The sequence below is a fragment of the Rhinolophus sinicus genome, linkage group LG11 (genome assembly GCF_036562045.2).
Source record: "Rhinolophus sinicus isolate RSC01 linkage group LG11, ASM3656204v1, whole genome shotgun sequence".
Classification (NCBI taxonomy): domain Eukaryota; kingdom Metazoa; phylum Chordata; class Mammalia; order Chiroptera; family Rhinolophidae; genus Rhinolophus; species Rhinolophus sinicus.
The window spans coordinates 39,425,232-39,447,907 of NC_133760.1; the positions used below are offsets into that span (position 1 = coordinate 39,425,232).

General features: G+C 41.2%; 1 protein-coding gene across 4 annotated transcripts in view; it reads left to right on the top strand.

The window, feature by feature from the left end:
• Positions 1-1,321: 1,321 nt before the first annotated feature.
• Positions 1,322-22,676, top strand: part of CNOT1 (CCR4-NOT transcription complex subunit 1) — a 77,322-nt gene continuing 55,967 nt past the window's right edge. For all 4 annotated transcript variants that reach the window (XM_019754931.2, XM_019754957.2, XM_019754948.2 and 1 more), the window contains exon 1: positions 1,322-1,458. The gene's annotated coding sequence lies outside the window, so the exon portion shown is untranslated. The remainder of the gene's footprint in view (positions 1,459-22,676) is intronic.

The window sequence follows — 22,676 nt, forward strand, 5'->3', positions numbered from 1 at the left end:
GATTGTGAACAATGGCTCTCCCTGGAGCTGTGCTGCTGTGAGCAGCTGGAGGTTGGCATAAGCTGCTGTTGGCTGCTGTGTGTGCTGCCCTAAGCTACCGTGAGCCACCATGAGTGGCCAGCAGCCAGCGTGAGTGGTCGGCAGCTAGTGTGAGCAGCCGGCAGCCGGCAGCCAGTGAGAACTGCTGTGAGCTGCTGTGAGTGGCCCACGGATGACCAGCAACTGACTGCCTCAGCAGGGGGTGGTGGGAGTGCAAGGCTCATAATACCAGCATGGGCAGGGGAGCTGTGTCCTACACAGCAAGACAGAGAAACAAAGCTTGAACCAGAGTGGGGGCGGGGAGGCGAAAGAAAGGGGGAAAAAAGAAAAGAAAATACATTATAGAAAAAGATCTGTTTCTATGCTTTTTCTCCTAAGAATACATGGCATTGGTATCCTTTCTGGTACCGCTTACAAGGCATAAACCAAACGAGAATTTTAGCTTCCTGTCTCTCTGTTAACGGTCCCTTCTTCAACAAGTAGAATTAGAAGAAAAAGTTGTCTTGATGAAAGTGAGGCAAGCTAGGACCCAGTGGGGCCTGGGAGACTACATTCTCCAGCATGCACCGCTCCTCCTGGGGCGCAGTAAGTGACGGGAAAAGACGCATCGCTTCTGCGACAGGAATGGGCCAGAGTGAGGGGAATACTGCATATCCCGGGACGCAGAACGTCGACCCTCTAGTTACGGACTGGCTTACTTTCTGATGGCTGGCGTTCCCCGCCAAAGGGACGCGAGGGTAGGGGGGATGTTTAAGATTGGGAAGCCCCCCCAGTCTACTGGTCTTGACAATTGGAAAGAGAAAGGAGTGAAGGAAGCCTGTTCCAGTATAACTCAAAGTAGTTCCCGCTCAGAGGGGCGAGGGTTTACGGCCCCCCTTCCTTATTTATTGTTTCTCAGAGGCAATGCCAGTCCCGCGGCCCGCAATGGTGAAAGACCTCCAGGGCAGGTGGGAAGTCCGTGAAGCCCCAAATCGAAGTTATCAGCGCCTCCCCATTGGCCTTCGCTCGGGCGCAGGCGCAAGGGCCCTGACTCCAGTCCCTAGGGACTGGAAAGCGGCAATTGGCCAAAGCCTTCGAAGTAGGACTCCGGATTGGTAGTTGCTAGCAGGAGCTTGGTTTCTTCCTTGACTTCTGCAAGTGATAGTGTGTGATTGGTTTAAATCCGCGGGCACCTAACGGTGATTGGGCGGGTGCCACGGGCGGGGTACGATCATTGGCTGGTGCTAGGGCCAGCCCTCCTCGGGCGGGCAGCAAATGATGAAATGAGAACGGGGACGGGAAAGGCCGCGACGTGAGCGCGCGACCTCCGGCGCCATTTTGTAGAGAAACAAGCGGAGTTAACCGAAGGAGGGGGTCGAGCAGAGCCGGAGTCGGGGACCCAGGAGTTTCCTGTGTCCAGCGCTGCCGGAGCCGCCTGAGGTGAGGTGGGCTAGGGCCGGCTGGCGGTGTCAGCTACGGAACGCGGGTGCTGATGGGGGAAGGACTGGGGGTAGTAGTCCCGGGGCCACTGGGAGCGTTTACCGGAGCTCCGCGGAGTGAGGGGCGGTCGGGACGGGGAAGTGGCGAGAGGAGAGAGGTCGGACTCTCTCCCCATGGCTGGCGGAGTGTTTGGGCTGCGAAGAGGAGAGGCCAGGGCGAAGGCTCCCCAAAGCAGAGGGCAGAGCGCGGGGTGAGACCTGGTGGCCCTCGGCCCGGGCCTGGAGACTCCGAGGGCGACGGTGGCGGTAATACAGACGGCAGGGCCTCACTTCGCGCGGGCTGCACCGTCCTCAGACCCCACGAGCTCCTCAACTGCCTCTTTCTCTCTGGGCTCTCGGATAGGTGCAGTGGGCACTGGCCCCCGAGGCCTAGATCCCGGGGCGAGGGGACCGTGTTTGGAGTAGTTGCAGGCTCCCAGTTCTTTCCCGTCGACTTGGGAGCTGCCAGACCCCCTCCCCCCGCCCCCAGCACGTTGTCAAACCCCGGGTGTTTCGGGTCCCTGCGGGTGGGAGGGGCGGGCGGGAGCGAGCACTTCCTTATTACTTCTTGCCACAGGTTTTGTTCCACTCGCGCGCCCGCGGCGCACACTTTCTCCGAAGTTGGCCCCCACCCACTCGGTCCAGTGTCTGTGCTAAAGTGGCCGTTTTGCTCACCCATGGGAAGTGTCCCCCTAGTGAGCTGAGCACTGGGAGGCCTCCATACTGGTGAGAGATTTACTACAGGTCTTGGTGGGGGTTGCCGAAGGCCAAACAATGTTGAAATTTCACAGACTGCAGAATTCACCTAACCGGGCTCACACAGATAATTAGCTCCAGTAGGAGTAAGCTTTCTAGGTTAAAAACAGAAAATGCTTGCTATCTGTGTTTGAAAATGTGTTTAAACTTTGAGGAGCAAACTTTTCCCCTGAAGTCACTCAATTAACTGTCACATTTCTCGGGTCTCTAATTAAACTCAGTTTTCTTTCTGAAAGCTGAGTAACAATACTTAATCTCCACCTTCCATTATTTATAATTCGATTGCCTTGAGGGATTTATGTTAACAGTGAGGAAATAATTAAGTGAATATAATTTGAGTATTTTTTGCAAAAAAAATTCCGAACATTTCCCTATGACACAGTCTGACAGGAATGGATGAAAAAAATGGGAGGACAAGTAAAAAGTTTGGAAGTAGGTGAAACAGGTTAAGAAGAAACTTATTTTTGTAGACATATTTGGTTTTAATGTTAGTGATCTGTGGCCCAGGTTGACATTTCTACCCTTCCAAAGATTGGCAGTGTAGTATTTTAGCTGTTAATAACATATATATAGTAACAGTTTAAATAATCATGTTTTAGGAGACTGCATATTGTTACCTTGTCTAAGGAGAAAATGAGCTGATGATACATAAAGTTTTAGACCTCTAGTTGTGCTCTGAAATGGTAGCTTCTTGATAAAACTTGTTTGGAGAGTTTGTCCCTTTTCAACAAGTGTGGGTCCCAAGTCCTATAGTAGAAACTTAAATTTAAAATCAAGGCACAAAGACTTGACCATTAAAAACTGAAAGTGTTTCCCTTTCTTGCCTAAGATTGTAATCTTAGAAGTTTTAAGTCAGAAGTTTTCAGGCATGGTGGAACAACTGAAATACTCTATTTCTAGTCACTAAATTTCTTGAAGGTTTAAATCCTGTCTCTTTAACATGGATCTTGTCAGGCTAAGTACTGTGATATCCTTCTAACTTTGGGTTAGAGCATTGAAAACAAAACAAAACAAACCTGTGGGTACAGAAGAGGAAATGCTTGCTATCTCATCAAAACATGTTTAAAGGCTAATATCATTATTCTTGCACGTTCCTTTTTCCAAGTATGTTTTTGGTTAGATTCTGGTTTAGTTAGGAAAAGCTTTCCTTTTAACCAGCTTAAATTTATGAACTTGAATCTTTACTTCATTCTACAAAGTAACAGATCTTTGGCACTCAATGCCCCAGAAGGGAATTTGTCCACAATGATTATAATTGAATGCTCATATATTTTAAGACACTAATTTTTTTTTTGTTAGATTTCTGTGCTTCTTGAATTAACAAGTATTGTAGCCCGTCATTTTGAAACACTATATTTTATGAATGTGGTATATTCTTTTATAAAAGAATAGAACTAACTTTCAAGTCATTGAAAAATATTAGCCAAGCATTTCTTAAATGGCCCTCTCACCAAACTGAACTTGCTGCTGGGAGTTTCAAAATGGCATCCCACTGATTCTTATTTTAAGACCTTATACTGTATATAGAAAAATCCTGCAGTTCCCTTTTCTGTTTGCTCACAGTTTTTAAGATGCCTGTTTAAAAATTAAAATGGGCTCAAATCCTTTTGTCCTGTGTATACACAATAGTTTATTTCAATGTACTTTTCACTTATACCTTTGTAAGGCTCTAGTGAAGCAAATAAAACATTGTTCATTGAAAAGCATTGTTTGAGATGTCAGTAATTAGAGGTGTAGACTTAATCTGAAACCTTCTGTTGAGATTGAAGGAAAAGCAGCTTTTGGAGTGTAGACTTAAGAAATGTGTTTCTGTTTTCTTTTTAAATTTTTTTTTAAATTGGGGAGCATTGTGTTTTACCAGGACCCATCATCTCCAAGTCAAGTCGCTGTTTTTTCAATCTAGTTTTTTTTTTTGGGCGGGGGGAGCACATCTCACTGGCCCAGGTGGGAATCAAACCCTTGACCTTGGTGTTATGAACACTGCGCTCTAACCACTGAGCGAATCGGCTGCCCTGTGTTTCTGTTTTTAATGCTGGGAAGCTTAGCATAAAACCCCAGGATAAAATATCTTGGTTAATTTGTTACAGTTGTTAGAAGGAAATTTTTGAAATGTTGAATGAGAGGTTTTTTATTCCACATAGATTGTGGAATAAAAGCATATTTTGAAAGAGACCGTTGTACTGTTAAGCTTCATATAAGAGCTCAACATTTTCCTTTTTACATAATTAGTTTGAAAGTTTATCGCCTTGATTTATAGCTCCTAGTTTTGAAATGCAGTGTTGCTTTTTAAACTTTGTGTAGACCCATCATAAAAGTTAATCCTTTGTTTCAGGCCCTTTGTCATTTTTGCAGTAGCTTCCTACCTAATCTCTGGTATGTTTCCCCCATCATTTGTTTATTGGATTTCTTTATTACATAAGTAATATGAATATATCCTAGTATGTTGTAAATGATTTCAGGAATATAGTTAATTCTTTACATTAGTGCTAAATTGCTACCTTAGTCATCATTTTGAAAATAGTCATCCTCTGCCCCAAAGTCCTTCAAGTACCTTAGCTTGGAGCTGTGTGTCGACCCCTCCCTACCTGTGGCAGCATATTACTATTTTTTACCATAGTGGTTCCCGAGTATACCTTTGCCCCTTTTATCTAGAATGTCCTCGTTTTATCTACCAAAACATTATCCATCACACTAGTTCAAACTCAAGTGTACTGTCTATAAATACTTTCTCTGATGTTTTTAAGCAAAATTGATTTCTTACATTCTTGGCCGGTTTCACTTAGCTGTACCATATATTGCCTAGTAAGTTTTCTGTCTCATTTTATGGTGGGTAAGGAGTTGTCCCTTCCCCCAAACACACATACAATTGCCCTGAATTGTAGTTGAATAATGCTTCATTAGTTACACTCACGTAGATTTATAGACCATGACATTCTTGAAAAGAGTACGCCCTGAATTTTGTTCTTTGGGGGCACGGACGTTTTCTTGGAGCTGTATGCTTAGAATTTTATTGACATCTTTAAATGCTTAAACTTTGAAAGCTAGTCATCCCGAATTATGGTATCCTTTAGTAGAAGTCCAGGAAAGTGAGGTGACTGACGTCTTAATTTCAGGTCAGGTCAGGTTTTTCTACTCTAGCTCTAATGTTCATTCTGTCTTTCATATTGCTTGAGTTCAATACAAGGAAAAGAAAGATAAATGAATTTGATCATCCAAAAAGTGAGAATAATCTATGTAGTCAGCCACTTGTTTTTTGAAAGACAGAAAGTTTGTCATGCAATTAAAATCTCTGGAGGTTGATTTTTGTAGTTCAAAACTCACTTTCATTTAGTGGATTAGATTTTTAGAACATCATGACTATGTAAATCTACAGAATTAAACTGTTTACACGTTGGCAATTCTCTGAATTATCTAGGGATATTTTTTCTTCACTCGGAATGTGACTTTATTCCCCTTAGTACTATTAAGATGTAATTGACACACAACATTGTGTCAGTTTAAGATTTACAGCATAATGACTTGACATACATATCTTGTGAAATACTCCCAATGCTTTCTTTGGATAAGGTTTTCTTAGTTGTGACCAAAGCAAATACAGAGTTTTTTCCTAGCAGTATTTTGGAGGAGAAGACAGATTTGAGTTTTTCATTTCTTCAGTGTGAAAATGTAATACTCTAGTCTGAGAAAAAGATGGTTACAATGAGTGGTCATTACTTAACCTCAGTGTGATAAACTTGCACTTCTGTTGAGATGTGCAAAGGATGGAGGGAGTTAGTTTTAAAATATTCTTCAGCACTATGAATTGAATTCTCCCATATATTTGATACATTTTCTCTTGAAGTAGTTATATTTCTAAAGTAGCTTCAAGAAGGATACTCCCTGTTACTATCTTTTAGTAGTCTTATGTATATTATATAGTGCTTGACTTTATAATTTTACAAATGCTACTGGGAAGATGCTTCTGAATATTCAGTTGATTTCACATCAAGAACTTGGTTCCTTTCTGATTTTGGCGTAAGTATGCTTTTCTGGCTCCCTTCTTCAGTTTTCTTTTTTTTTTTTTTAATTGGGGAAGGGGTACAGGACTTTATTGGGGGAACAGTGTGTACTTCTAGGCCTTTTTTCCAAGTCAAGTTGTTGTCCTTTCAATCTTAGTTGTGGAGGGTGCCATTCAGCTTCAAGTTGTTGTCCTTTCAGTCTTAGTTGTGGAGGGCGCAGCTCAGCTCCAGGTCCAGTTGCTGTTGCTAGTTGCAGGGGGCACAGCCCACCATCCCTTGCGGGACTTGAGAAATCGAACTGGCAACCTTGTGGTTGAGAGCCCACTGGCCCATGTGGGAATTGAACCGGCAGCTTTTGGAGTTAGGAGCATGGAGCTCTAACCGCCTGAGCCACCAGGCCGGCCCCCTTCTTCAGTTTTTAAAAATAGGATTTATTTGCTAACACTGTTTTGTGCTGATGTATGGATTGGATCAAGTGTGGTAAAATTCTGAAGGTATCCACACAGGCTATTAAATGTTCTTTAAAGTTAGTGTTAAGGGTTCATTGCATTGATTAAAATTGCTTGTTTAAAGTGACAGTGATATAATTATGAAGCATGTCAACTCTTTAAAAAAATTTTTTTTTCTTTAAAGTTTGGGGCAACAATTGTTAAATTTTTTTTATTGGGGAATATTGAGGAACTATGTTTTTCCAGGATCCATCTGCTCCAAGTCAAATCATTGTCCTTCAGTCTAGTTGTGGAGGGCGCAGCTCAGCTCCAAGGCCAGTTGCTGTTTTCAGTGTTAGTTGCAGGGGATGCGGCATACCATCCCATGCAGGAATCGAACCGACAACCTTGTTGTTAAGAGCTTGCACTCTAACCAACTGAGCCATCTGGCTGCCCCTCCAGCAGCTCAGCGGCAGCCTGTTATTTTCAATCTAGTTGTGGAAGGCGCAGTTCACTGGCCCATGTGGAAATCGAACCGGCAACCTATTGTCCAGAGCTCGTGTTCTAACCAACTGAGCCATCCGGCTGCCCATGACATGGATTTTTAAAGATTACTTTCCTTGTCCTTATATGCAGACAAATACACCAAAGATTATAGAAGCTGAGGTTATCTGTCCGAAGGGAAAATGTAAAAGTTACTTGTAAGTATTTCATTTTGTATTTTTAGTCATCTCCAGTCAGTAAGCCCTCAAGGACTTTGGCAAGTACAAAAACATTGGTGTGATAACTTACCTAGTTTTGGAATATTTGTGCATAGCTTGTAGAGTTCTTCTGTGTTTGGGTTTAAGTGAATAATTCTCTCTTCATGTGCTATTGTCTACCCTGTTTCTACCCTTGCTCTCCCCTAGAGTTATTCTTAGTTCATCATCTAGAGTAATTCTTGTATTCTAAAAGTCATGTTATCCGATCAAAATCATCCCTTGATTCTTCATTTGTCGTTAGTATAAGCCAAAGTCCTTTCATCACCTATAGGATTTAGCCCTGCCCGATACCACCTCAAACGAACCTAGTCTCTGTCCGTTCCCCCCCATTCTCTTTACTGTCTCCCCTTTCCCCAAGTTTTCTTTGGTTACACTTGGCCTGCTTGCTTTTCCTTACACACGCCATGCACTCTCTGAGGAAGCATTTGTACTGACTGACAGATCCCTCTGCCTGGAATGTTTTTTTCTCAGATGTGTGTATGGCTATACATCCCTCAGCTCCTTCAAGTCTGCTCAGATACTACTTGAAGGCTCACTCTGAACACCCTACTTAAAGTGCACCCCCTCCCGCCCCAGTTTGATTCACCTTTACCTTGCAGTTTTTCTTTTTCCTTAGTAAACATCTCCTAAAATGCTTTGTAATTTCTTTTTCTTTCTTTTTTTAAGATTTTTTATTGGGGAAGGGGAAGAGGACTTTATTGGGGAACAGTGTGTACTTCCAGGATTTTTTCCAAGTCAAGTTCTTGTCCTTTCAACTCCTGTGGAGTGCGCATTTCAGCTCCAGTTGCCATTGTTAGTTGCAGGGGGCAGAGCCCCCATCTCTTGCGGGAGTCGAGGAGTCGAACCGGCACCCTTGTGGTTGAGAGCCCCCTGGCCCATGTGGGAATCGAACCGGCAGCCTTCAGTGTTAGGAGCATGGAGCTCTAACCGCCTGAGCCATTGGGCTGGACCATTCATAATTTCTTATGATTACTGTTTCTCTCCTCTATAATGTATGTATGGATGTATGTATGTCTATTCACTGATGAACCTCAAATATTTGGCACATAGTAAGGAATCAACAAATATTTGACTGGATTAATACATGGAATAGTAATGCATGAACTGTTTTTTGAGCTGCGCCCTCCTTAAAAAAATACATAAATAAAATAAACAGGATAATTAATACATCCATAGTCTATATAGAAATCATGGGGAAGAGATTTGAGTTGTGCTTAGCCTTGTGTTAACTTTGTGGAAAACCAAACTTGAGGTATACATCTGGGGCCTACCCTATAGAAAGTGGATGCAAAAGCCATTTTCTCAAAAAGGGCGCTATTGGCATTTGGTCAGGATAGTTTTTTTGTTCGTGCTGTTCCTCTTGCAATATGTTTATTGAATCTCTAATTCTCATTGAATGCTAATGGCTCTCTCACTTAACATTTCAAATGCTTTTGGAGATTGTATTGCCCTCCAGTTTATTCCAGTAAATACTATTTTGAGGTTAAGTTTTGTTGTCAGGGTTATTTTATTTAGCTCCAATTATTATTGGTGTAAATCACAACTTAAAATTTAATTAAAAAATTCTTTTTATTGGGAAATATTGGGGAACAGGTGTTTTTTCAGGATCCATCAGCTCCAAGTGAAGTAGTTGTTTCAATCTAGTTGTGGAGGGCACAGCTCACAGTAACCCATGCGGGGACTGAACTGGCAACCTTGGTGTAATCTGTAATCAGCACCACGCTCTAACCAACTGAGCTAACCGGCCACCCCTTAAAATTTAATTTTACAGTGGGATATGTGAAAGACTACATGAAGAAAAGGAATACCATATTTCACTTGTTCTAAAACAAATTTTCAAATGTTAACATCTCTGAAATTGGGATGTATCATGTCATAGAAAAAAATAGTCAAGTAAACTTTCTTAGTGATACATAAAATAGTGATGCTATTACAATTAAAGACAAACCAACCTGAAATGAAATTATTGAAAATGGTCTTCATCTCTGATGTGTGGGTGACTAAGGTGGAAGAAATTTCCCAAACTTTGACTGCATTTTTTGCATTACGTCTAGTTAATTTGTATTTTAGGGACCTAGGAATTGAACATTAGTATTGGGCTTACCAAGGTTCTGGAAAGTTTTTGGCTCTCTTGAAGTTGATTGGTTAGGAATGGTGGTGAGGAAGAGATATGGAACTCCAGGAACTGATGGAAAGGGTAATAAATATGAAACAATAGTGTGACCAGGGATTAAATTTATAGTGCATCATACATACTGCAGGGGGAGGAGAGGTAGATCAGCCTGTCAGCTGTTAGATGATCTGAAGTGGTTTGGGAGGTTTTGCAGGGGCTGGGGCTTAAGCTGGGCCCTGGTGTTACTGCCTGTTGCCTTTGTCCTCTTTATGGAGATATGTTGACCTGCTTCCTAGTGACCACTAACTTCCCTTTCTGGAAGGCCATCAATGATCTCCTAGTGCTAATTCTGATATAATTTCTTTTTCATTGCCAACTGTATCTTTTCAAATCTCTTCCCCATGATTTCTATATAGACTATGGATGTATTATCCTGTTTATTTTATTTATGTATTCTTTTAAGGAGGGCGCAGCTCACAGTGGCTCGTGGGGATCGAAACGGCAACCTTGGTGTTATCAGCACCGCGCTCTAACCGGCTGAGCTAACCGGCTGTCCCGGATGTATTAGTTATCAATTGCTGCATAACAAATTACTACCCAATTTAACTGTTCTTGTTCTTTATTATTTCATAGGCACAGCTTAGGTATCCATAGGCTATAGTCACCTCAAGTGGAAGGGTGGGAAGATCTTACAAGCTCACTCATGTAACTGTTAGCAGGCTTCAAATCCTTGCTGGCTATTGGTTGGGAGACATCAATTCCTTGCCACACGTGCCGTCTCCTTAAAGTTACTTATAACATGGCAGCTTGCTTCTCTCAGCACAGGCTTAGAGAGAGATAAACATGACAGAATTCAGTCTTTTTGTAACTTAGTCTTGGAAATGACTTTGTTACCTTCTTTTGAAGCCACAGTTAAGGTACAGCCCACACTTGGGAGAGAATTACATAAGGATGTAACTATTAGGCAGGGATCATTGGGGCTATTTTAGAGGCTGCCTACACAATGGATATTTCCCAAAGATTTGTCCTTGGGGCTCTGTTAGGGATGCTCTCTGTTCCTAGGTTTTACTTACTACCACTAAGTAGAGGACTCCCTTGGTTTCTATTCTTTTACCTCTGGCTATTCTTCATTTCGGTTTTTGAGTTCCTCTTTTTCCACCCACCTTTAAATGCTAAGCTTCCTTAGGACTATCTAGGCCCTCTCATTCTCATTCTGCAGTTCTCTCATGCTGTCTCATTTATATGTTGATGACTTCCAGATCGACTTGCACTCCAAACTTGCTATGCTCCAAACTGTAAATCCAACTGCCCAGTGGATTGCATCTGTGTGTCTCACTCCAGATAGGTCCCAAATTGAATTCCTCATTCTCTTTTCTTGCCCTTCAAATTTTCTCTCCCTCAGTTTTATGGTAGGAATAAGTGGAACTGAGGGACTTTGTCTGGAGATGTGAGTTCTTATTTGACGTCTCTTTCCTTCACTTCCCTTCCTTCAGAGTTTCAGCGTCCTTGCAGTTCCCTCTTGAATGCATTCACTTCTCTTTCCCTCTGATATTCTTAATTTCCCTGTGACCTACTCTTTGCTTTCTCAGTTTTTCACATTGCAAAGAGGAGCTTCTAAAAATTCTCACCTGATCATGTCTTCTTATTAGGCAGAGCAGGCTAGTGTAACAGACAACCCCAAGACATCAGTGGCTTAACAGAGTATTTATACTCAGGTACCTCCTCAGATAACTTTCACTGAGTGTGTTCATTAGGTTGCCTTCTGTGCAGTAACTCAGGAACCCAGTTTCTTTCCACCTTCAGCGCCACCCTCTAGGCCTTGGAAGTTCCCATTTAGCTGGCAGGGGTGAAAGAATCGAGGTTCATGAGTGAATAGGAGGTTTTATGGACCAGGTCTGGAAGTGGCTGGGATCATTTTGGCTTACATTTCATTGGCTAGAACTTAGTCTCCTGGCCACACCTGTGCAAGAGAGGCTGAGAAATGTAGTTTAGCTATTACCCAGAAGAGGAAACAAATCTGTTTGGTGAGCATCTAGCCAGTCTCTGCCCGCTCCCTCATTCCCTAAGACATACCTACACCAATCCAGATTGTTTCCAGGGTTGTCTTATGATAAAATCCAAGGTTCTGAAATGGATTCTGCACACACTAAAGAAGACATCCACAAATTGGGTCTCAGTTACCTCCAGAAGACGTTTCATCTTGGCCACTAGCAGGTTTAGTGTGTTGGGGATCCCCAAGATTACCACCCCCAGATTCAGTAATTCACTCGGAGGACTCACAGGGCACAGCATGTTGTTGTATTTAGGGCTTATGATTTATTACAGCAAGAGAATACAGGGCAAAATCAGCAAGGGGAAAAGTCCAGAGGAAACTAGTGCCTCTTCCAGTGGAATCACACAGGACACTATTCCTCCAGCAAAGAATTGTGACAACACATTCGTGTGAAATGTCCATCAGGGAAGCTCAGTAGAAACTCAGTACCTAAAGTTGTTATTAGAACCTTCTGCCTACTTACCACATAAAAATTTTAGGTTCCCAGAGTGAAAGCAGGTGTTAAACATAAACCACATATTTTTTTGGGGGGTGGGGGGTACAGTTTAGGCACAGTGAGCTACTCTTACTAATTCTGGAAGTGGGAATTCTCCAGAAATCTAAGTTCTGACACCAACATGAGAAGCCTTTCCAGGATAGCAGTCTCAGGCCTTCTGTGTTATGATAATTTTCTGTATAGTGAGTGAGATGATTGGGGATTCTGTGTAGAGAATCTTGGAATCTGCAAAACTTTATTGATTTAATAAATTGTTTTTGAAAGTATTTTTCTGTTTCAGTGAGGGGAAAGTTCAATTTGCTACTCAACTTCTTAATTCTAACTTTTCAGATAGTTATTGTTTGTATTCAAGACACTATGCATATAAGGACATAACATACACAAAATGCTGTTTTGTAACTTTCTTTTCCCCCCACTAGAGAATTTCCATTCTTTCAAACTCCTTTTTTAAATGATTGCATCAAGGTTTGGTGTACTTGGAAACATTTATTTCCCAGAGCTATTAGGTCAGTGGTTCTCAAACATTAAAATGCGTAAGAATCACCTGCAGAGTGTGTTCAAAATACCCCGTCCTATTCTCTTTCCCCAAGAATTTGATTCTTTGGTGTAGGGTGTTGCTTAGGAATCAGCATTTTATATAGCCTGCTCTCTACTTCTCTTAATTCTTATTCATAGTTGTCTTAGTTTAAAATAGTATTATAGTAAATTCTATATTCTATTACCCTGTTTCCCCGAAAATAAGACCTAGCCGGACAATCAGCTTTCATATGTCTTTTGGAGCAAAAATTAATATAAGACCCAGTATTATATTATATTAGACCCGGTTTTATTTTACTATAAGTAATATTAATTTTTGCTCCAAAAGATGCATGAGAGCTGTTTGTCTGGCTAGGTCTTATTTTTGGGGAAACAGTAGGCCCCTTGAAATGAGTGTTTACTTTTGTGTTTTTCATAGCACCTAATGTGTGTACATGGTATATAGAGTTAGGCTCAAATGTTTGAATTAACAGGGGTGCCACCTTTAGCACATGGTATTTGTATAGTACACTGGAGTAAGTTAAATTTATATGGCACACTGGAGTAAACTGGAAGGGAATCATTTGGGGCATTTTATATAATCCTGATAAAATGAAGAATGATAATAGTAAATTTTCGAATTAAAAATATTTTTGAAGTTTAATGAACTTGAACTTGTTTCTGTGATTAGGTTTATGTTGGGTTTATGCTTGAAAAGGCTACATACGTTTTAAATCTCCAAATTACTGAGTCATAATCAAAGAGCTAATTTGCATAAATATGTGATACATTTAAACATACCCCTTCTTCCCCCCCAAGTCCTACTCAAGCCGTTGTTTTCAGTCTAGTTGTGTAGGACACAGCTCCCTGGCCCATGCTGGTATGACGAGCCTTGCGCTCCCCCTGCTGAGGCAGTTGGTCACCAGCCTTTGGCCTTCGGTAGGCTGCTCACGGCAGCTCACGCAGTCCAGCTCCCGCAATCCTCTGGCTGCTCACAGCCCCTGCAGCTCCAGGTCGAGCAGTTGTTCACAGTCTTAGCTATAGAGGGTGCAGCTCGCTGGCCCATGTGGGAATGGAACCGGCGACCTCGGCGTTAAGAGCATGGCACTCCAACCATGTGAGCCACTGGGCCACCCACATTTAAAACATTTTTAAAGCCATTTGAAAATTTTAAATTTAAACATTTAAAAGTAAATGATCTTCTATTGAAAAATATAATATGGACTTTAAAAAATACATGAATGTATTTTCAGCCAAACAGTAACAATAATTATGTAATTTTACAGTAATGAAGAGGCTTTAATTGGAGAATTTGTATGCATTGTAGCATTGTAATGCATTGCTGCTATCTTAGATACCACTAAAACAAGGCGAGATTTAAGGGTTTCAGTCGCTCCTGTCAAGAGCCTACCACTCACCCGTGTCCATATCACCACTCTGGACCAGTCAGTCGCATCTTGGTTGACCTGGCTATGCTCCTTGGCATGTGGTATGTAAACTTCTCCAGCATCTCCCTACCCCCCCCACCCCAAGATTGGCAGCTGCTTGCTTTCCAGCCAGTTACTAAAGCAGATGTTGAGGTGATAGAGCATCTTATCCATTGTGCTTGTAGTGGATTTTTCTATTCACCTGATGTTACCGGAGGGTTGACTGGTTTGAGCTGCTCTGTGGAGCAACCTAAGAGACTGCCACGAGGGCTTAGAAGATCTTTGTCTCTGTTATACTTTCTACCAATTAAAGATACACCCTTTGGGAAAAGCTTTGATCAAGCTGAGGCCCAATGTTACAGATGGGGGAGAGGAGGGAGAAGCATAGAGAGAGGTTCAATCACTTGTTCAAGACCATCTAGCCTTGTGTCATGTGCAGTTACTGGTCCTATGGCTTTATAGTTTGGATTATTTTAAAAATTGCTCGTGCTTATCTTAAACTTTGGAAAAATTACTATATACCCACAAAAGTTAAAATACAGTTGAGTACAAAGTCAATTTTTAGAAATTCCATCACGTGGTTATGATCCCTGCTTTAAATTATAAAAGTAATACATGGCCGCCATCCCCAGTTTTATTAAGAAAAGTGAAAAGAGCAGTACAATGAACAGCCACATAATTTCTTCCTAGATTCAACAATTAACATTTTGCCATATTTATTTTCTCTATATATTTTTACTGAGCCATTTTGTCTCAAATGCTTCAGCATGCATCTCCTACAAATCAAGACCACCTTGCATGACCATACTACGTCTAAACCTAAGAATATTAAATACTTTTATAACATCCAGTCAAATTTAAAACTTCCCCAGTTGCCTTAAGAATATCTTTTACAACTTTTTTTGGACTAAGATGTGATTAAGGTTTACGTTATACTTTTTCATTTTAGTTTTGTAATCTAGAACAGACCCCCCTTTTTTGTCTCTTCTTCCTGCCTGCCTGTTGGCAAGCCCAGGCTACTGATCTGGCAGAATGATCCAACACCTGGATTTGTCTGATAGGTTCTCATGTATAAATTGGTTTAAACTTGTTTCCTATGAATTGATAGGTGTGGGGGTATGGTTAGCTTTATGTTACCATTTTTGGCAAGAATACTCCAAAGTGATACTTCATATTGCAACACGTCAACAGCTACATAAATGTTGGGTAGTCTCACCATTAGTAATAAATTTGATCTTTTGATCAAGGTAGTGACTGCCAGATCTTTTATACAAAGGGACATTTTTTTCCCCTTTGCAGTTACAAGTAATCTGTTGGGTAATACTGTGCAAATGTCCCAGCATCCTTTCACTTGAGGTTTTTTAGGCATTAGTGATTCTTCCCTGAATCAATTTTTATACAGGTTAAGAAATAATTATTTTAATTTTCTTTCATACTTTATAAATTTACTAGCTGGCACTTTTCTGTAAAAGGTGCGCCTTGCCCCTTTAAGTGTAATCATGGATTCAGGGATTCTTAACTCTACTGTAGTCATAGTCATTTTTTTTTTTTTAAGATTTTTTATTGGGGAAAGGGTACAGGACTTTATTGGGGAACAGTGTACTTCCAAGACTTTTTTCCAAGTCAAGTTGTTGTCCTTTTAATCTTAGTTGTGGAGGGCGCAGCTCAGCTCCAGGTCCAGTTGCCGTTTTCTAGTTGCAGGGGGCACAGCCCACCATCCCTTGCGGGAGTTGAACCGCGCTCCAACCAATTGAGCCATCCAGGAGCTCAGCGCAGCTTAGCTCAGGGTGCCGTGTTCAATTTTAGTTGCAGGGGGCGCTGCCCACCATCCCTTGCGGGACTCGAGGAATTGAACTGGCAACCTTGTGGTTGAGAGCCCACTGGCGCATATGGGAATCGAACCGGCAGCCTTTGGAGTTAGGAGCATGGAGCTCTAACTGCCTGAGCCACCGGGCCGGCTCATGGTCATTTTTTTAATGCTGTGATTTGAAAGGACTTTTACCATAGTATTTTACTGAAATTGCAGAGTAAATAACAGGTCCTGTCTTCTTTAAGTCAGAATGTTTGGCTGGATTTTTTTCCCCATCTACACGTGAGAATGTGTAGAAATAAATTTGTGGCTGCAAATAATAAACTTGATCGCCAGCACGCATTTAAAAATGATGTTTGTGATTAAGAGTATATAATTTTTAAAATTGGCAATAATAAAATAAGCAGATTATTTGTACTTGTGCTCCTTCCTAAAGCATTTTGAAATGACATTGCATTTCAGTCATATTGTAAAATTATTGGTCATGTAAGTCCCTTTTTGATCCTCAAATTTACTGATTATTAGTAAGAATCATAGGTTTTGTGTCTTTCTGACATATCCCACTGAGATTTTTGAGTGTTTCATTTCTTTTTTGTCACAGGATAACCCACACTCACCTTTGTACTTGTTCGAAACTCTTGGAATTAGTCATTTCTACAAGGAACGTTGGTTCTTTTTAGTATTTAGAAACCGGTTCTTTTTAGTACATGTGTTTAGAAACCAAGATCCAGGAGTTAGATGGGGCTCATTGCTTTTGAGATACCATTGTTTCTAGAACATTTTTTAAATTGAGATACAATTGACATACAATATTGTGTAAGTTTAAGGTGTACAACTTTCTGATTTGATACATTTATATTGCAACATGATTGCCATTGTAGCTAGTTAACACCCAATACAAATTATCATTTCTTCTAGTGGTGGAAACAGTAAATCTAATCTCTTAGCAAGTTTAATGTTTATAATACAGATGTATAAAATTTTTATTGGGTAACATTGGGGAACTGTGTTTCTCTCCAGGGCGCAGCTCAGCTCCAAGTCCAGTCATGGTTTTCAATTTTAGTTGCATGGTTGCAGCCCACCATCCCAGCGGGAATTGAACCGCAGTTCCCACCAGCAGTACACAGCCTTTTCTCCACATACTTGGCCAACACTTATCTCTTCTTGTTGATGGTCATCCTTACAGGTGTGAGGTGATACTGCATCCTGATTTTGATTTGCACCTCCCTCATGATTAATAATGTTTAACACCTTTTCGTGTACGCGTTGGCTATTTGGATGCCTTTTTTTGTTGTTTGTGCTTTTGGTGTCATATCCAAAAAGTTACTGCCACAGCCAATGTCCAGGACCTTCCCTGTGTTTTCTTCTAGAAGTTCTACGGTATCAGGTCTTATGTTTAAGTCTTTGATCAATTTCAGGTTCATTTTTGTGAATGGTGTAAGACGGGGTCCTGTTTATTTTTCTGCATGTTGTTATCCCAGCAGCATTTGTTGAAGAAACTATGCTTTCCCCATTGGATGTTCTTAACTCCCTCAAATATTAGTTGACTGTACATGTTAATAAGACTGCTGGTTTTGATGTGGTATAGAAATGTGATGTGATATAGAAAAAAGAGGGTTGGGGTGGGGGTTGCAATTTTGAGGTCAGAGTGATCCTCACTGAGAAGGTGACATATATGTAAAGACTTGAAGAAGTGAGGTAGTTAGCCATGTTGGTATATGGAGGGAAAAGCATTCCAGGCACAGAGATCAGCTGATGTAGAGGCTTGAAGATGAGAGAGTGCTGGAGAAGACGCGAGGAGGAGGCCGTTGTGGCTACATAGAACTGAGCCAGGGCGAGAAAGAAGAGGAAGCCAGAAGAGTACCTGCTGGTGGCTGGGTTCCATAAAGATGTGTTTGTTCATAGGCCATTACAAGGGCTCAGGTTTCCATTCTGAGGCAGTGAAGGGTTTTGAGCACAGGATGACCTATCTGAGTTTTTTATGTTTGAAAAGTGTTTTTCTCTGGCTGTTGTATTGAGTGAGAATAGACTAGAGAGTAAGGGTGGAAACAGGAGACTAGTTAAGCTAACATAGTAATCCAAATGAGAGGGGATGGTCCTTGGTTATTACAGCTGTAGAGGTGGTGTGAGAAATGGGTATATTTTACAGGTATAGCAGGAAGGGTTTCTGGGCAGATTGATTATGGGGAGTGGGAAGACTCCCAAGACTTTGGCCTAATAACTTTAAGGATAGAGTTGGCATCAGCTGAGATGGGGAAGGCTTTGTATGGGTGGAACATCATTGAGGAGGAAGATCAGGAACTCATTTTTGAACATGCTGTGTTTGAGATGTCAAGTAGGAAATTAGATACTGTGTTTCCCTGAAAATAAGACCTAGCTGGACCATCAGCTCTAATGCGTCTTTTGGAGCAAAAGTTAATATAAGACTTGGTCTAATATAATATAATACCCAGTCTCATTTTACTATAATGTAAGATCGGCATAATATAATATAATATAATATAATATAATATAATACCAGATCTTATTAAGTTTTGCTCCAAAAGACATTAGAGCTGATGATCCGGCTAGGTCTTATTTCGGGGAAACCTGGAAACACAAATACAGACACCATGAGAGAAGTTTGGGCTAGAGATAGAACTTTGACTGAAGTAGGTCACTAAGAAAATGAATATAGAGAAGTCCAAGGGTGCCAGTACTGTGAAGTCGAAACAGGAAGGGCCAATAAAGGAGACTGAGAAGGAGAGACCAGTGAAATGGTATTTGAGAAATAAAGTAACAAAAGTGTGTATTGGAGAGAATGATGGGTGTTTTTAAAAAATTTTTTATTTAAGTGTTTCTAGGACCTATCAGCTCCAAGTCAAGTAGTTTTTATAATCTAGTTGTGGAGGACGCAGCTCACAGTGGCCCATGTGGGAATCGAACTAGCAGTCTTGTTAAAAGCACCTCGCTCTAACCACCTGAGCTAACCGGCCGCCCAGAGAGTGATGGCTGCCCAGAGAGTCAAAGGCTTCTGGTGGTTAGGATGATCACGTCCTGGTTTACACCTGTTATCTTGGTGTACATTGTGTAGTATATATGCTGCCGAAGCGAGCACTTGCTGCACATTGTTAATGGTATCCCCTTTACATTTTTTGGGGGGAGGGATATTGGGGAACTGTGTTTTTCCAGGACCTATCAGCTCCATGTCAAGTTGTTTTTAATCTAGTTCTGAAGGGTGCAGCTCACTGGTTCATGTGGGAATTGAACTGGCGAACGTGGTGTTATGAGCACCGCGCTCTAACCACTGAGCAAACCGGCCTCCCTCCCTTTACTTCCATAAGTGTCCTAGTTTGGTTTAATAAATTATGTTGTCACCCCACTAATCTAATAAGGTGAGGGCTCAGGATTGGTTATTAGTTTAATGCATTCACTTGTCGGGATAATGAAGATTGGCTTGTTGAAACTTGTATCACACTAGTATTTTTATCCTTAGAATCCTTAGTAGTCTTTATTTTTATTTATTTTTAAAATTTTATTGGTGAAGGGGACTAGGACTTTATTGAGGAACAGTGTGTACTTCCAGGCTTTTTTCTAAGTCAAGTTGCTGTCCTTTCAATCGTAGTTGTGGAGGGTGCAGCTCAGCTCCAGGTCCAGTTGCCATTGTTAGTTGCAGGGGGTGCAGCCCACTATCTCCCGCAGGAGTTGAACCGGCAACCTTATGGTTGAGAGTCCAGCTCAGCGGCAGCTCAGCTCAACGGGTCGTGTTCAAGCTTAGTTGCGGGGGGCGGAGCCCACTATCCCTTGTGGGAGTTGAGGAGTCTAACCGGCAACCTTGTGGATGAGAGCCCACTGGCCCATGTGGGAATCCAACTGGCAGCCTTTGGCATTTAGGAGCTAGGAGCTCCAACCGCCTGAGCCACCCTGAGCCACGGGCCGGCCCCTTAGTAGTCTTTAGATGTTAATGGGGAATGGTTGTAGTTCTTGCCATGGGGTTCTTATCAAAAGAGATGATATAGTTGAAGCGTGAAGATCTCACTTGTATTTGAGGAATTGTTTTTTGGAAGATAATTTATTCAGCATTTGTCTTGCTGAATTTGTGCTGCACCATAGATAAAATAATAATTAAAATAGGCTGTCATAGCATCTATTTCATGCTGAAGTTAAGTCTGTTTCTTTTTGTCATCAGCATTTTTTATATAAATTCTGAGAGAGGAGAAACTTTTTCTGTCTTCCAAACTACCTGTCATGAATTCTATTGCCTTTTTGTATATAATTATGTGTAATAAGCATTAGATGTGTGTAATCTATAAAATAACTACTTATGTAAACAGCATGCTTTGAGTAATAGAGTTTTAGCTGAACATAATTTGCAGAAATTCAAAATTCTGTGAATTATATTTGGCACTAAAACTGGGAATTTAGATTTAAATAAAGGTGTTCTGTTTTGACTTTGTTAGTCGTACGATTTTAGTGATGCTGTCACATCTGAAGGCTTCTTAGCCAGTGACTTGCTTGAGTTCTTGGTTTGAGCTTAGGAGGTTGTTGTGGTTTCTTGGGCTTTTTTTTTTTCTCCTGGAAACAAGTATATAAGCTGCTTAGTTGAGCTTGGATGTGGAAATTCCTGAAACAACCAGTGGTTTATATATGTGTTGCTACATTCATTTTTCCTCTTGGTTGTTTGATATTTTACCAGAGTTTCAAATCTATCTTATCTTAAACCCACCCTTGTACTATTCCTGTGGGTTTTCTCCCACTTTCTTTATAAATGTTTGTTTAAAAAAGAAAGGTGGAAAATAAAAGATAAGAATACTTATGGGAAAACAACTTTAAAAGCTGTAGAAGGTGAACTCAGAGGTATCTTATTTAAGTTCATCAAAACCGTCTATACTTTTTCCTTAATGAGCATTTTTCCCGAACAGTTTTACTTTATTCTTTTAAACAACTGCCTTGTTCAGATATATCATAGTTTATTTAAATAGTTTTTTACAATTTTACTTTTTGCTATGGTAAACAATACTTCCGTGAAAATCTGTTTTCTTTGCATTCTTGAGACAGTGTATCTGGAGGGATATAATCAGTAGTGGAATTTATAGGTTCAAGGGTAGTGCAGTAAACACTTTTTACAATATTGCCAATTTGAGTTTCAGAAAAGGCTGTACCAGTTAATACTGTTGTTAACAGCCTGGTAAATCCTCTGTGTATATATCCTCAGTATGATGATCCTCAAACTTGGATTTTTGCTAGTCTGGTACAGAAAATAGCTACCACTGTAACATGAAGGAAACAACTTGTTCTTAGAATTTATAGCAGGCAAGTTTAGTTACATGTAATGGATAGATATAAGCACAGTTTAACTTTTCACATATTAGTCCTTTAGAAGGAACAGAAACTATCTTGGCACACTTCCCAAGCCTCTCCTCCTTTTTTTTTTTTTTTTTTTTTTTTTTCTTTTTTTCTTTTTTTCTCAAAGGTTCACCACCCAGCCAGTGGCTAAAGCCCTCAGGCATTGGCTCCTCTTACTTCCATGCCCAGGTCATCCACCCTATCGGTGAGACCACCCCCTGAAGGCCTCTGGACTCTGCCCGACTTCACTATCCAGGGCTACCAGACTTGCTAGGGGTCTTCTCTTACAGGGGTCACCCAATAACTTCCTCCCTGGTCTTCTTGTCTCCACTCCAGCCCCTTCCCATCCACTGTCCATCTAGCTGATGTGTCACTGTGTCATTTCTGGTTCTAAACTTCTAAGGCTTCCCTTTGCTGCCCTTGAGCTAATGTCTTGGTGGAACAGCACAGAGATTAAGATTGTGGGCCTAGAGCTTGACTCCTACTTGAATCCCACTTACCAGCTGTGTGATTTTTTTTTTTTTAGCTGTGGAGGGCGCAGCTCAGCTCCAGGTCCAGTTGCCATTGCTAGTTGCAGGGGGCGCAGCCCACCATCCCTTGCGGGAGTCGAACCATCAACCTTGTGGTTGAGAGCACACACTCCAACCAACTGAGCCATCTGGCCACCTGGGAGCTCAGTGGCAGCTCATCGAGTTCATTCTAGTTGTGGAGGGCACAGCTCGCTGGCCCATGTGGGAATCGAACCGGCAGCCCTGTTGCCCAGAGCTCATGCTCTAACCAACTGAGCCACCCATCCGCCCCCCCCCCCAACCCTTGCTTTGTATAAACAAAACAATGTAGTCTTTCTTCATTGTTAAGATAATTGTTAAAGATAAAGGTTTAAATGCCCTTACCAAGGGGCTTTTAATCTTCATGAATGTTCTGTATTTTATGTGGTGAGTTCTGATGGTAATGACAGTATGAACAGATTTCAGAAGGTGAAGCTATGGGTAAACTCAGTTCCCTGCAAAGATTTTTGTGTTTCAGCAGCGGTACTTAGTGAATTTTTAAGAAAAAAACTTTTATGTTGGATTTGTTTGTTTTGGTGATAAGAGTATTCCCTCAGATTCCATTTGGAATTAAATTGATAAGCAGCCTGTCATTTCAGCTGTATTGCTGCTTTGGGTTTCTCTTTCTAAATGTTTCAACAATACAGGAAGGAATTTGGGTTCTAGAGCCCTTAGTGGCCTTTAAGTCAGCCATTCAAAACTTAAAACATACATCCTAAGATACAACTTTAAGATCAAACTGTCTGATTCTGAAGCTGTACATAAGGTTAAGGTGAATAAATGGGATCTTGTAAATAGGTTGTAGATGGTGTGAGAAGGATTGAAAATGTTAGATGAGTGTTTGTTTCCACAAATCCTAATTTTAGTTAAGTACTTTCCTGCTCCTTCTAATAAGGTATAGTGTAAGTTATTTTGACATAGATAAATAGAAATACCAAATATTTTCGGT